The sequence below is a fragment of the Hirundo rustica genome, unplaced genomic scaffold (genome assembly GCF_015227805.2).
Source record: "Hirundo rustica isolate bHirRus1 unplaced genomic scaffold, bHirRus1.pri.v3 scaffold_129_arrow_ctg1, whole genome shotgun sequence".
NCBI classification, from domain to species: domain Eukaryota; kingdom Metazoa; phylum Chordata; class Aves; order Passeriformes; family Hirundinidae; genus Hirundo; species Hirundo rustica.
Window position 1 is genome coordinate 27971 of NW_026690218.1, and position 14699 is coordinate 42669.

Genomic DNA, 14699 nt, shown 5'->3' on the forward strand with positions numbered 1-14699 from the left:
AACCCTCAGCAGGAGAAAGCGAGAGGTAAAGAAAGAACTCCCACAAGTGGGAGAGAATCAGAAATGGGGAGAGGAAGAATGGCCTGCAGAGCGCATCATAGAATACTATGGTCCAGCCACCTGGGCACAGGATGAAAGTTGAGGTTACAGAACCCCAGTATACTTATTGAACCGGCTAATCAGATTACAGGCTGTAGTAGAAATAGTATCTAACCACACCTCAGACGCCCTGGAATTGTTAGCCAAACAACACTCACAGATGAGAGCTTTCGTATACCAAAATCGAATAGCTCTAGACTATTTACTAGCAGAGGAAGGGAGTGTGTGTGGGAAATTTAATGACTCAGAATGCTGTATCGAGATCAATGACTATAGAGAAACTATTAAAGATTTGGCTGCAGAAATTAAAAAAGTGGCGCACGTCCCAGTGCAGAAATAGAATTCGATCCTAAAAGCATCATAGTGAGATCAAATATTTGGAACAGGAGATTAGTAGAAGAAGGTGGGGTTCTTTATCCTATGCTCAGTGGCTGAGTTAGTGTTCTTACCTTGTTTAATACCTTGCTTAATAAGACTAATTCACACTGTGGTCCAGAGAATGCAAATAGCAGCCCTTCCTATGAATCCGGAATTAGCTTCAGGAGGATTAGCCAAAGGAAAAGCCACCTCAAAAATTATGAATTTAACCGAAGAAAAAAGTACTGCTGCTCAGGTATTAGAAAAATTTGAAGCCCAGATACAGGAAAAAAACATAGAAAGAACATATTGGAACAAAACGACAGGGGAAAGGTTAACAGAATAATGGTTAAGAGGCTTTTTTATCTTGACAGAGAAAAAAGACTATAACCAGAACACGAATTAAATTGGTGAATTTGGAAGAGGGGGGATTGTGATAAATGTGTTAAAGTTAATTCGTGTTATCAAATTATACAAGGTAAATGTTGAACTGTATAAAATATGAATGTTAGAAATGTGCTCAAATGTACATAAAGTAAAGGTAAAATGTAGAAACTAAAAATTAGAAAATTTCCTGGCTTGGGAAGCACAGGAGGGACACGAGGAAAGTATGATTAGAATTACCAGAGAGGGGGCCTTGAAACTATTACTGCCGGGAATCCCTGAAAGGAAACAAAGAACCACGGAAGAAGAAGATACAAGTCCGGAGACCGAGATAATCACTTCAGATGGATATCTCTACTCGTCTCCGCTGAAATTAACATATACACGACACACCCGGGCCCGGTCATCAACAGCATTGTTCCACCCTACCGGTCTATTCAGACCTCCGATACCAGGACTTGAATAATTAATGAAGACGCCTCGGAGAGGATAACGTCAGAATTTCGGACTTCACTCCGCGATCTTGTGTATAAAAAGGGACAGCCGGAGACCAGAAATTGTGAACTTGGGGGGGATACCAAGCTGACAGAGCTTGTTATCCGTGTTCACCCGGCACCGATCCCGGGCTCGGCGCTGTCCTTTTAAATTGTGACTTTCCGAGACTGATATTTTGTCTCAAAATAAAATTCTAAATTTTGATACTTTGAATTTGGTCGATTTTATTTATAACACTCCATTTATTCTATTAGGCCAAGTTGTTCATTGTCAGAGGTGGAATCAGCTGCTCTAGCAGAAGGCGCTGCTTTAACTTCAGCTCAGCACGTCTGCAGGCAGCCCTAGAAGCGCTCCTGCACCTCAGCTGGTGCCAGAGCACAGGGACACCCGGACACCCTCTTTAGACCCCTGTGTACCATCAAGCTAAAGGTATCTCCCCGAGCCAAGCTCTCCAATCCAGCACTTAGCACAGAACTTGTCACTGCCAGGGAAGTCTGCATGAAAGAGTACAGAGAAAAATACAATTATCAAACATATTGGGGATTCAATATAATACAGGAAAAATTCAGATTCTGGTACTTACCTTCCAAAATGAGCATGTATATTAGCTGTTTTCCCTCAAGTGTAGTTAAACAGCGTGCGCTTTGCAGAGCAGTAAAATTCTTCACTCCAGGCATTCACAGCTAGCAGAGCTCTCACACAACTTGTTTTTTCTCTGACATGTAAGGAAGGACTTCGTTCAAATGAACTGTGCTGCTTCCTCTGAAAGATACAAACTTATGGAAATAAAGGATGCAAAGTCATAGGTTCTTTAAGGCAGGCCACTGGTATCTAAAGTGAGGATTGTTTACATTTAGCATCATATGCACATAAGATAGCAATCAAACCATTTTCTTACATTCATGAAAACTATTTTTTCTGCTCCCAGAAATTGCCCAGTCCAATAAAGCCAAACTCAGATACAAGTGCGTTCCTCACCATAAAAATGGCCAAAGAAATAAGAGCTGCCAGTGATACTTTTCCTATGGTCAAGTTTGCCCCAAGTGTGGATAAAAGCAGCGTCTTCCCTGCTCAGATGCTTCTGCCCCGTTGATCTGAGCCTGTCGCAGAGCATCCCGAACAAGGGAATGGAAGTTCAGCAGCACGTGCTCAGTGCCGTGTGCTCTGCTCAGGGCTCCTGAGAGCTCCTGCAGGCACTGGATGAAGCTGTGCCAGTGGGGACCAACTCCTGCTGTGCCAGCCAGGCAGCCTGGCACGGTGCTGGGGCAGCAGGCCATGCAGGGCTGGCTCAGCGTCAGCCCCGGGCAGTGTGGGCAGTGCTGCATTCTCAGCAAAGCTCTGCTGCAGGCTGTGGAGAAGTGCGGTGATCTGTTGCATTGATCCCCGCAATCTCCAAATTCAGAGCCCACAGGAAAGTCCAGCTGGGTGAGAGAGATCTTCCCATTTGTCCTGTGGCCTTTTTGGGAATGCTGCCTGTTAGGAAAATTAATCCACGAACACCAGAGGTTTATGTCCAAAAAGGAGACAGAGGAGTCCTTTTACTTTATTCGAATAAAGGGAGAGGCTATGGGGCATTTCCCCCGGGGTCTCTCAGTTTTTCAGAGGACGCAGCCTCCTTTTTATCCCGATTTCCCGGCCGCATTTCCCTCTCTCTTTCCCCATTGGCTGAGGTACTTGAGAAGTACAGACTTCCCGAAATGCCTAAGACCTAAGATTCCCCTTTTAATGTATAACCTTCCTAATTTTTAATTCTTATGGGATTTATGGGTTTTCTCCATTGTTGCTTTCATCTTTCAATATTCAATTTCACTTACAAATAAGCCTATGGTTTGTTTGTAAAGGCAAGAATCTTCTTTTCCGTTCATCGACTAGTAGAATCCTTCCCATTGTTTTTCTTATCTCTCAGTGCTAGTTTTATCTACCAGCAGACCCAAGGCTTGTTTGTAAAAACAAATCTTGTCATTCCTCTCACTGCCAAAGGGCCCAATGTCTCTTCTCTCCACCTGGAGGCATCCGCACATTCCAGGGAACTGTCAGTGGGACCAGGGTTAATCACGGGCTTGGAGACTACTGCAAACAGGGTGGCAAAACATCCATTCACAAATTCCTCTGTGCTAACACCTGTGCCAGATAGGAAGAGTCCAACATCTGTGACAAACTCCTGCACGTTCCCAGCAGCTTCAGCAGCCGTGTTTGTACACACATTGCAATAAAGTGTGCTTGTGAATTCTCAGCCAGTCTGAGAAGCATTTCAAAGGCTTCTGCAATCGATCAATCAATCTGTCGTTATTTTGAAGGGTTAAAAAAAAAAAATTAGAGTAAGAGTTTAAAACAGCTACATTACAACTTACCGATACCACAAACGAATTTTTGCATTAGAATTTTTGAGGTGACAAACAACTCACAAACTACAACAACTGTCTTTCCTTTATGGGGAAACACCATACAAGTACTGTCTCCACAGAATTAATCATCTGTGTTTTCTTTGCATGGTACCATTTAACACAGCCTAAAAATATATGTTTCAGGAAAATAATTGTAAGCTGAATTATGGAGTTACAAAATGCAGCAGAGGCCTGTTGTAGCTGTCTATGTACGTAAACACATTTGCTCTCTCATCTCACGAGTCATTCTGCAAGTTGCAAGAAACAGCTGAGTGCTCTCAGTAACTCCAAGTAACTCATTCCTTCTACCATCCTGAGTGGATGGGCAAAAGTAACATGAAACAATAGAAAGAACTCTTCAATTCCATCAAAACTTAACTCTTAAAAGATCTGTTTTTATTCAGGGGAAGCAGATGTACCAAACACACAGGAGAACAGGATTTTCAACAGCACTCTTTGGTCTGGCAGTTGGTATGGTCAAGAACTGCTTTCCTCAGGAGCTGAGGGATAATCCCTCTCAAAGCCTCCAGGCCTGCATGAGGAGTAAAAGCCTGGATGGACCAACTTGCATTCCACCTGTTAGATGGTAATCCTTTGTTCTGGTTTAGGGACAAATTTGGGAGAAAACCCCTGAATGGGATCCCTCCGGGAAGCAAACCCAAATGGCCTCTCCCTCCAACTGGTCTGGTAAAAAACTTCTTTGGAGAAAAGTGGAAAAAACTATTTTACTTAACAAACAAAGTGCATACAAGTATAAAGAATGAATAACATGAAACAATAAAACCTCTCGTTCTGGAGTGAGATGGCAAATTGAGAAGGTTCTTGCCGTGGGTGGAGCTCGGCTCTCTCTCAGTCTCTCATCAGTCCCAGTCCCTCCGGCGCTGCTGGAAAATGCCGAGGTCCAGGCCCCGGTGGGCCGCAGGTGCAGCCCCCAGTGCTCCCCTGGGTTTTCAGTCCAGAGCAGGTTTAAACAGTTCCAAGAAAAAGGAAAAAAGCCAGGGCAAGGAACTTCTCTGCCCTAGCTAGCTGAAACCAACCAAAAGGGAAAATAAATCTCTGTCCTGCAGTCTCTCCAAGCCTCTGCCGAACACCTGGTCCGGAGAGGAATGTGTAGGAGTCAGGCAGCTTTCTCAAAACAAACTCCTGTCAGAACCAGTCTTAAAGGCACAGAACTCAATAAACAGCAAAAATAGAACAGACGACTGAGGGAAACAAGCATCACAAAGTCACCCTAGGATACACACAGACTTCCAGAGCTCTACCCAGAGCCAAGAAGGAAAGTTCCAAAAAGAATAAACACAAACTAAAGAACCCAACAACAACAACCACCAAGAAAAAGGCCACTCTGCCCCCAGCAGAGCTGCTCCCTCCTTCAGGACTTTCAGCTGCACTAACACACAGCACAGGAGACTGCAAGCAATGACCATTCCTCAGGCACATCTGCTGCACAAGCAGCCTGAGGACAGCCTAGTGGAAGGACTCTTCTCATCCCAGTGGAGAAAGGCCTCTTTTCATTTCCTTTTCTTTTTCCTTTTCTTTCCTTCTTTCATTCTTTGTTTCTTTCTTACTCTTTCTTCCTTTCTTTCTCTCTCTCTCTTTCTTTCTTTCTTGGAACCAGTTGCCCTTATTCTCCCAAACACTTGCTTCTCCACCTCAGCCCTCTACACAATTGCTACAAGCACCAGCACCCGCCCAAAACTGCCTCTTGCTTGCCCACCCCCTACTCCAATGCCCCATCCCCCCTTTTAATCCCTATCCCTCCCAACTTTCACAAACCCAATCACACTGCAATCCCCACACCACACTGCTCCATGCCATGCCACACCACACCAGGCCACACCACGCCACCTCTTCAGGCCACCAAGGCCCCTGCAACCAGCCCGTGCACACTTCCAGCCATTCCAGGCCAGCCGCAGCTTTTCCGCCCACTCTGGCCCACGGCCCCACCACCCTCCCAGGGAACAAGTCCATCCCCACATCCCAACTCACTTTGCCTCCAAGCACCATCAAGACATTGCCTGTGTCCTGCTGCTGCAGGCCCATGCCAACAGGCTCTCCCAGCCACCACTGCCCCTGCTCTTCCAGCCTCTGGCCCACAAGCTGCAAGTTCATTTGCTCCCTGGGCCACCAGCCCAGCCCCAAGCCAGGGCCGGGCCCTTGCCCGACACCTCGGCCGTCGCTGCAATGCTCGCAGCTCCGAGGCGGCTGAAGCTGCAGGAGCCTTTGCACACCGCTCCCGAGGATGCCCAGCCTGCCACTCCTGGCCTGTCTGTGCAGGGCAGGGGCCTGCACTCCATCATCCTGCTGCCTCCCTCCCAGCTCGGCCTTGGTGTCTCCTCCAGGTGCTGCCAGAGCTCTTGGGGCTGGGCAAGGAGTGGCACAGCCCCAACCTTCCCCTCTCTGGGACATCACCCTGCTGGCAGCTCCAAGGTTCCCCTCTGTGACATCACTGTGCTGGCAGCTCCAACGTTCCATGCCTTGGAGACGCTCCAAGGGAAGCGTCCAGAGCCACACCCAGTCATCAAACTGACCCGCCACTGAGCACCCCGGCCTGGCCTGATGTGCAAACCTCTGCACACAGCTCCAGGAAGCTCCTCTGGCCCACCTCCACAGTGCCACAGGCAAGTGGCACATAGACTTACAGAGCTCTGCCCAGAGCCCACAGGGAAAGGGCAGAGAAGAGAAAACCCCACGGATCTGCTGGTCAGTGCCGCCCCTCCCCTCCAGGCACGCGCCATCCACCTCCAGCAGGTGTCGCTCGTCATCAACTCCGAGCTCCCGACCAATGGCGGGAATTACATCCACCGGTGCGTGGGGGGAGGGGCTGGAGGGGAGGGGGAGGGGTGAGCGGGGGTGTTGGAGGGGCTCCAGGGGCTGGGGGAGGAGGAAAAAACCCTAGAATTCTGGTTGGATTTGGGGAGAAATTGGGAAAAAATGGAGGTTTAGGTGGGTGGGGGAGGGGCAGATTGGAGGGGAGAGGGGCTTCAAGGGTTTGGGAAGGGCTGGGGGATTGGGGGAGGGGGGAAAAAAACCCAGAATTCCAGAGGTTCTGGGGGAGAAATTGGGGAAGAAATTGCAGGTTTGGATGGGTGGGGGAGGGGCTGAAGGAGGGGGGAGGGGCTACAAGGGAGGGGGAGGGGGAAAAAAACCCCAGAATTCTGGGACGATTGGGGGAGAAATTGGGAGAAAATTAAGATTTGGAAGGGTGGGGCAGGGGCAGATTGGAAGGGGAGGGGCTTCAAGGGTGGGGGAGGGGCTGGGGGAGAGGGGGAGGGGCTGGGGAGGTGGGGGAGGCGTGAAAACCCCCAGAATTCTGTGCAGATTTGGGGAGAAATTGGGAGAAAATGGAGGTTTGGGTGGGTGGGGTAGGGGCCTGCGGGGGGGGAGGGACGCACGGGGGTGGGGGAGGGGCTGAAAATGTGGGGGAGGGGGAAAACCCCGGAATTCCGGAGGTTCTGGGCGAGAAATTGGGGAAAAAATGTGGTTTGGGTGGGTGGGGGAGGGGCAGATTGGAGGGGGAGGGGCTCCAGGGGTGGGGGAGGGGCTTCAAGGGTGGGGGAGGGGGAAAGACCCCCAGAATTCCAGAGGTTTTGGGGGAGAAATTGGGAGAAAATGGAGGTTTGAGTGGGTGGGGGAGGGGAAAATAGGGAGGGGCTCCAAGGGAGGGGGAGGGGAAAAAAACCACACCCCAAATTTTGGGTGGATTTGGAGAGATTTGGGAAAAACTAAAGGTTAGGATGGGTGGCGAAGGGGCGGGGGGTTCCCACCAGATTTTTCCCCAAAAAATCCATTTTTTGAGTGGAATTTTTCTTTCATTTTTCCCACCAAATTTCCCCTTAAAAATCCCAGTTTTTTCCCCCAAAAATTCATTTTTTGGAGCAGATTTTCCTATCATTTCCCCACCATCTTTTCCCCATAAAATCCCATTTTTCCCCCCCCAAAAAAATCTTTTTAAAATAGATTTTTCCCCAAAAAATTCATTTTCTTGACCAGATTCTCCCCTCATTTTTCCACCATCTTTTCCCCATAAAATCCCAATTTTTTCCCCCCAAAATTCCTTTTTCGGAGTAGGTTTTCCCATCATTTCCCCACCATCTTTTCCCCATAAAATTCCAATTTTCCCCCCCAAAATTCCGTTTTTCCAGCAGATTCTTTTTCATTCTTTTCCTCTTTAACCCCCCCAATCTCCCCTGTCAAAACTCCAAATTTTCCCCATAAAATCCTGATTTTTTTCCCCCCAAATTCCCCATTTTTCCCCCCCCAAATCCCCATTTCCTCCCGGATTTTTTGTCCATTTCCCCGTTAACCCCTCATTTCCCGTTTTCCCGGAATTCCCGCAATTCCCGCTTCGGCCGCAAGGGCGGCGCCGGCGGCGCGGTGCCGGAGGAGGACAAACGGCCGCTGGCGCCATCGAGCCCTTCTCCAGCCCGGCCATGGAGGAGCTGCCGCTCAGCGCCGCCGGCCTCAGCGCGCACAGCGCCCTTTGCGCCTTCTGCCTTTGCCAGTTTTTCCCCTTTTTTTGGATTTTTTTTTTTATTATTTTTCAGGGGGTTTTTCGACTTTTTTAGGGTTTTTTTGGATTTTTTTCAGATTTCTTTGGATTTTTTTTTCTGATTTTTTTCCCTTTTTTTTTTCAGATTTTTTCTTTTTTTTTACTGTTTCTTTCTGCTTTTTCCCCCCAATTTTCTTCCCCTTTTTTTCCCCTGTTTTTCTGGGTTTTTTTTTCCTTTTTTTTCAGATTTTTGGGGGGAGTTTTTTTCTGATTTCTTCCCCCTTTTTTTCTGATTTTTTTCTCCTTTTTTTTTTGTCTGATTTTTTTCCCTTTTTTCTTTCCCCTGATTTTCCCCCATTTTCTTCCCCCTTTTTTCCAATGTTTTCCCACTTTTTTTTTCCCTGATTTTTTTTCTTATTATTTTCTGAATTTTCCCCCATTTTCTTCCCCCTTTTTTCCCCTGTTTTCCCCCTTTTTTTCTGTTTTTTATCCCCATTCTCTTCCCCATTTTCTTCCCGTTTCCCCCCATTGTTTCCGATTTTTTCCGGGTTTTTTTTTCTGATTTTTTTCAGGTTTTTTTCCTATTTTTTTTCTGATTTCTTCCCATTTTCTTCCCCTTTTTTTCCCTGTTCCCTCCCCCCCTTTCTTTCTGATTTGTTATTTTTTTCTGATTTTTCCCCTTTTTCTTCCGATGTTTTTTCCAATTTTTTCTTATTTTTTACTACTATTTTCTGATTTTCTTTATCCATTTTCTTCCCCCTTTTCCCATGTTTTTTCCCCTTTTTTTCCTGTGGTTTTTCCCCCATTTTTTCTGAATTTTTAAATTTTATTTTATTTTATTTCATTTTATTTTATTTTATTTTATTTTTTCCCCCATTTCCCTGCTTTTTTTCTCTCCCATTTTTCCATTATTTCCCCAATTTTGGACTTTTTTTAACCCCACCCTTCCCAGGTCTCTCCTTTCCCCCCATTTTCTTAAGTCAATTTTAGGGATTTTATTCCCAAAAATCGTCACTTTTTAAAAAAAGGGGTCCCACCCCCATTTTCTGTCAATTATTAGGAATTTTTTAAAGGAATTTTGGGATTTTGGGGGGCGTTTTTAACCCTTCTCCTCCCCCCACCCCACCCCCATTTTATTCCATTTTTTTTTAGGATAAAAGTCACTTTTCCGGGATTTTTTTTTTGATTTTTAATTTTTTGGATAAACGTCACTTTTCCGGGATTTTTATTTTTTGGATAAACGTCACTTTTCGGTCCCCCCGCCCCCCTTTTGTACCGTTTATTTATTCAAATAAAAGCGATTTTGGGACAAAATTCCAAGGATTTTATCGGCAATCCGGGCTGGGGGGAGCGGTGGAGGGAAAATTCCGGGCGTTTTTCTGGCAATTTTGGGACTTTTGGAGACGGAATTTGGGTCCTGAGCCGGCCAAAATTGGGTTAAAACCCAAAAATCCTCAAAATTTGGGTCCTGAGCCGGCCAAGATTGAGTTAAAAACCCAAAAATCCTCAAAAATTTGGGTTCTGAGCCGGCCAAAATTGGGTTAGAAACCCAAAAATCCTCAAAATTTGGGTCCTGGATCCCCAAAATCGAAGCAAAATGACCAAAATCCCACAAAATCCTTCCAAATTTTGGTTCCGAACGCCTCGAGATCCCTGAATTTGGGTCTGAACCCCCCCAAAATTTCACCCTCGAGCCCCTGGAATCCCCAAATTCGACTCCTGGAATCTCTGAGCTCCCAAAATTTGGGGTCTGAGCTTCCCAAAATTTGGTTCTGAACCCCCCAAATTTGGGTAAAATTCCCCAATTTTTTTTTTCCAAACCCCCCAAATTTTGGATCTGGACCCCTCAAAACTCCCAAATTCAGCTCTGAATCCCCCAAATTTTGGATCCAAGCCTCTCAAATTTTGCATCCAGACCTCTCAGGCTCCCCAAATTTAGGTCCAAACCCTCCAAATTTTGGATCCAAATCCCTCAGGCCCCCCAAATTCGGGTACAATTACCCCAATTTTGGTTCCAACCCCCCCCAATTTTGGATCCAATCCCCTCAATCCCCCAAAATTCAGTTCCAAACCCCCCAAATTTTGGATCCAGACCCCTCAGGGGCCCGAACTTAGGTCCGTGCCTCCCAAATTTTGGATCCGGACCCCCAAGTTCTGTTCCTGACCCCTCAGGGCTCCATCGCTGCCGCCACGGCCGCCCGGAGCCTCCAGCCCTCCTCGGTGTCCCCCGGATCCGCCTGCGGTTCCCGGCATGTCCCGGGTGTCCCGTGTGCCCTGGGTAGCCCGTGTGTCCCAGGTGTCCCGTGTGTCCCAGTCATCCCAGTTATCCCGTGTGTCCCAGTTATCCCAGTTATCCCGTGTGTCCCGGTTATCCCGTGTGTCCCCGTTATCCCAGTTATCCCGGTTACCCTGGTTATCCCGTGTGTCCCAGTTATCCCAGTTATCCCGTGTGTCCCAGTCATCCCAGGTGTCCCAGTCATCCCAGTTATCCCGTGTGTCCCAGTTATTCCGTGTGTCCCAGTCATCCCAGTTATCCCGTGTGTCCCGGTTACCCTGGTTATCCCGTGTGTCCCAGTTATCCCAGATATCCCATGTGTCCCGGTTCCCCTGGTTCTCCCGGTTCTCCCGTCAGTTCCCCCGGTTCTTATCCTGTTGGTTCCCCTGGTTATCCCGGTTATCCCATGGGTTGCCCCGGTTCTCCCGTGGGTTCTCTCATCAGTTATCCCGGTTCTCCTGTTGGTTATCCCATCAGTTCCCGTGGCTATCCCGGTTCTCCCATGGGTTCCCATCCTGTGGGTTCTCCCGTCGGTTCCCCCGGCTATCCCGGTTCCCCCGGTTATCCGTTATCCCGTGGGTTCTCCCATTGGTTCCCTGTCTACCCCAGTTCTCCCATGGGTTCTCCCGGTTCTCCCATCGGTTATCCCGTCTATCCCGGTTCTCCTGGTTGTTATCCCATTGATTATCCTGGTTCCCCTGTCTATCCTGGTTCTCCCATCGATTATCCTGTCAGTTATCCCTGTTCTCCCGTTGGCTATCCCGGTTGTTCTCCCATGGGTTATCCCGATTCTCCCATGGGTTATCCCAGTTCCCATCCCATCGGTTATCCCGACTATCCCGGTTCTCCTGTGGGTTCTCCTATGGGTTCTCCTGGTTGTTATCCCATCAATTATCCCGGTTCCCCCGTCTATCCCGGTTCTCCCATCAGTTATCCTGTCGGTTATCCCGGTTCTCCCATGGTTTATCCCAGTTCCCATCCCATCGGTTATCCCGGTTCTCCCATGGTTTATCCCAGTTCCCATCCCATCAGTTATCCCGGTTCTCCCTGTTCTCCCGTCGGTTCCCCCGGCTGTCCCTGTTACCCCATGGCTTCTCTGGTCAGCTGTCCCGGTTCTCCCATGGCTTCCCCCGGCTATCCCGGTTCTCCCGTGTGTTCTCCCGTGTGTTCTCCCGTGTGTTCTCCCGGTTGTTCCCATCCCATGGTTTATCCCGGTTGTTATCCCGGTTCTCCCGTCGTTTCTCCCTGCCGGCAGCGGGTCCCCGCGCAGCTGGCACAGGTTGTGCAGCAGGACGCAGCTCAGCAGCGGCGTGGGCAGGAACCGCAGCTCGGTGTCGTTGCGCTCGCCCAGGCAGCGCCGGCGCCCGCGCAGCCGCCGCAGCGCCGCACGCGCCTCCCGTGCAGCCAGCGCTGCGGCGCGGTTAAACCGCCCCTCCCCCGCCCCAGGCCCCTCCCCGCCCCTCCCCCTCCCGGAAAGGCCGCAGCAGCCAGGGCAGGAGCGGATCCCGGGCGGAGCCCAGGAAATAGGGAGCGATGGGCGGGGCGGCAGCGGCGCAGGGGAGGCGCCCTGCCGGGATTGCCGGTGGAATTCCTGGGGTTTTCAGTGGGATTTCCCGAGTTTTCGGTGGAATTTCCTAAATTTGTGGCAATATTTCCCAAGTTTCCGACGGAATTTCCCGAGTTTTCAGCAAAATTTCCCATGTTTCCAGAGGAATTTCCGGAGTTTTTGGTGGAATTTCGCAAGTTTTCGGCAGAATTTCCTGAATTTCTGGTAAAATTTCCCAAGTTTCCAGTGGAATTCCCTGAATTTCCAGTAAGATTCCCCAAGTTTCTAGTGGAATTTCCCGAGTTTCCGGTGGAACTTCCCGAGTTTTGGGTAAAATTCCCTGAGTTTCCCTGAATTTCCACTAAAATTCCCCAAGTTTCCGGCGGAATTTCCCAAGTTTTCGGCAGAATTGCCTGAATTTCCATTAAGATTTCCCAAGTTTCCAGTGGAATTCCCCAAGTTTCCGGTGGAATTCCCTCAATTTCCGGTAAGATTCCCCGAGTTACAAGTGGAATTTCCCGAGTTTCTGGTGGAACTCTCTGAATTTCCGGTAAGATTCCCCAAGTTTTTGGTGGAATTTTCTAAATTTTCAGCAACATTTCCCCAGTTTCCGGCAGAGTTTCCCAAATTTCCAGCTAGGTTATCCAGCTGGGATTTCTGGCGGAATTTCCTGGATTCTCAGCGGGTCCCTGGGATTTAGAGAATTTCCTGATTTTTCAGCAAAATTTCCCCAATTTCCAGCAGGATTCCCCAAATTTCCAGCAGCATTCCCCCAATTTCCAGGGGAATTCTCCGAATTTCCAGAATCCCCCAGCTTTCAAGCCAAATGTCTCGAATTTCCAACAAAATTCCCCAAATCTCCAGCAAAACTCCCTGAATTTGCCAATTTTCCACCTGAACTCCCAGAATTTCCGCCAGAATTCCCGGAATTCCCAGCGCATTCCTGCCCCCGCCGGCGCTGGAGGCGTCGGAAGAGCGCCGAGTGCCTCGGCGCCGTTCCCGGCCGCTGGAATTCCACGTTCCAGAGGCAGCCGCGCGTCCGCCGTGGCCTGGAGCGTCAGCGCGTGCCGCCGCGCCCCGATCGTCGCGATCGTCGCGATAGCCGCGCCCAGCGGGGGGCGCCCGGATCGGGATCCGCAGCCGGGCCAGGACCCGGCCAGCTGCGGCAGCGGGAACGGGGAATCCGGGGAATCCGGCAATCCCGGGGAATCCGGGAATTCCGGGACCGCGGCCAGCTCCGGGGGAATTTCCCCTGGGATTTGGGGGTTTCCAGAATTTTCCGATGGAATTTGGGGATTTTCCAATGGGATTTGGGGATTTCCCGACGGGATCCGGGGGTTTCCGGAATTTTCCGATGGAATTTGGGGTTTCCGGAATTTTCCAATGGAATTCGGGGATTTCCCGATGGGATTTGGGGATTTCCCAATGGGATCCGGGGGTTTCCAGAATTTTCCGATGGATTTCCGGAATTTTCCAGCGCCACTCGGGACTGCCTGAAGTCCTCCCATGCGATCCCGGGGTCCCGGGACCTCTTGAGCGGAATTCCCAAGTTTTCCTCCTCCTTCCCGGGGCTCTCCCGGCCAGAATTCCACATTTTTGGGTTTTTCCGGGTGTTTCCCGCCGGGTTTTTGCTCCTCCTGCTGCCGCTCCTCCTGGAGCTTCCCGCCGGGATTTGGGATTCCGATCCCAAAAGCTTTGAGTTTTGGCTGGAATCCTCCAGGATTTGGGATTTTGCCCCCAAAAGTTGGAATTTCAGGCTCGAGTCCGCCGGAATTTCAGATCTCGACCCCAAAAGTTGCGAATTTTGCCCAGAATCCACTGATACTTGGGATTTCTCCCCCAGAATTGGCAAATTTTGCCCAGAATCCTCCAGGATTTGGGAATTCTCTCCCCACAGTCCTGATTTCCACCCGGAATCCGTGGATATTTGTGAATTCTCCCTGAGAGTCCCGATTTCCGCCCAGAATCCGTGGATGTTTGGGAATTCTCCCCACAAAGTCCCGATTTCCGCCCGGAATCCGTGGATATTCGGGAATTCTCCCCCCAATCCCGCTGTTTCTCCCCGGGAGCCTCCGGGACGCCGCAGCTCCCCGCCAGCATCTGCCTCCAATCCCCGCCCAGGCTGCGGCTCCGCTCGGGGTCCCTGGGCAGGTGCAGCCTCAGGCCCTTCCTCCTCCTCCTCCTCCTCCTCCTCCTCCTGCTCCTCCCCGTCCCGGCCCAGGATCGCCACCACGGCCCCGCAGACGTCGCGCAGGATTTTACACACCGAGCTGCGGGACACTCCGAAGGTGGCTTCCAGCGCCCGGTACTCGGTGACGGCTCCCAGGCGCCACAGGGTGAGCGCCGGGCGCACCTCGGCCGGCACCGCTCTCCTCAGGGCCGAGTCGCGCCGCCCGATCGCCGGCCTCAGTCGCGACAGCAGCGCGTCGAAAGCGGCCGGGAGGAGGCGGAAGCGCTCGCTCCACTCGCGCCCGCCCAGCGCTTTCTCCCTGCACCGAGGCCCAGAAGGCGGAGCTGCGGGCGAGGCTCTTCCCACCCTGCGCTCGCTCCGCCCCTCAGCCAACCGCATTTCACCACTTTAACTGACAGGCGGATGAACCAATCAGATGCCCGGCACGCGTGATTGGCAGCCGGGGCAAGCCAATCAGTGCGCAGTTATTGACACGC

General features: G+C 50.2%; 1 long non-coding RNA gene across 1 annotated transcript; it reads right to left on the bottom strand.

The window, feature by feature from the left end:
* Positions 1-1659: 1659 nt before the first annotated feature.
* Positions 1660-14457, bottom strand: LOC131378785 (uncharacterized). Its single transcript, XR_009208710.1, has 3 exons — positions 14299-14457; positions 1919-2097; positions 1660-1829 (listed from the first exon to the last, which is right to left on the bottom strand). It is a non-coding gene; the product is annotated as an uncharacterized LOC131378785 (long non-coding RNA).
* Between the last annotated feature and the right edge of the window lie 242 nt (positions 14458-14699).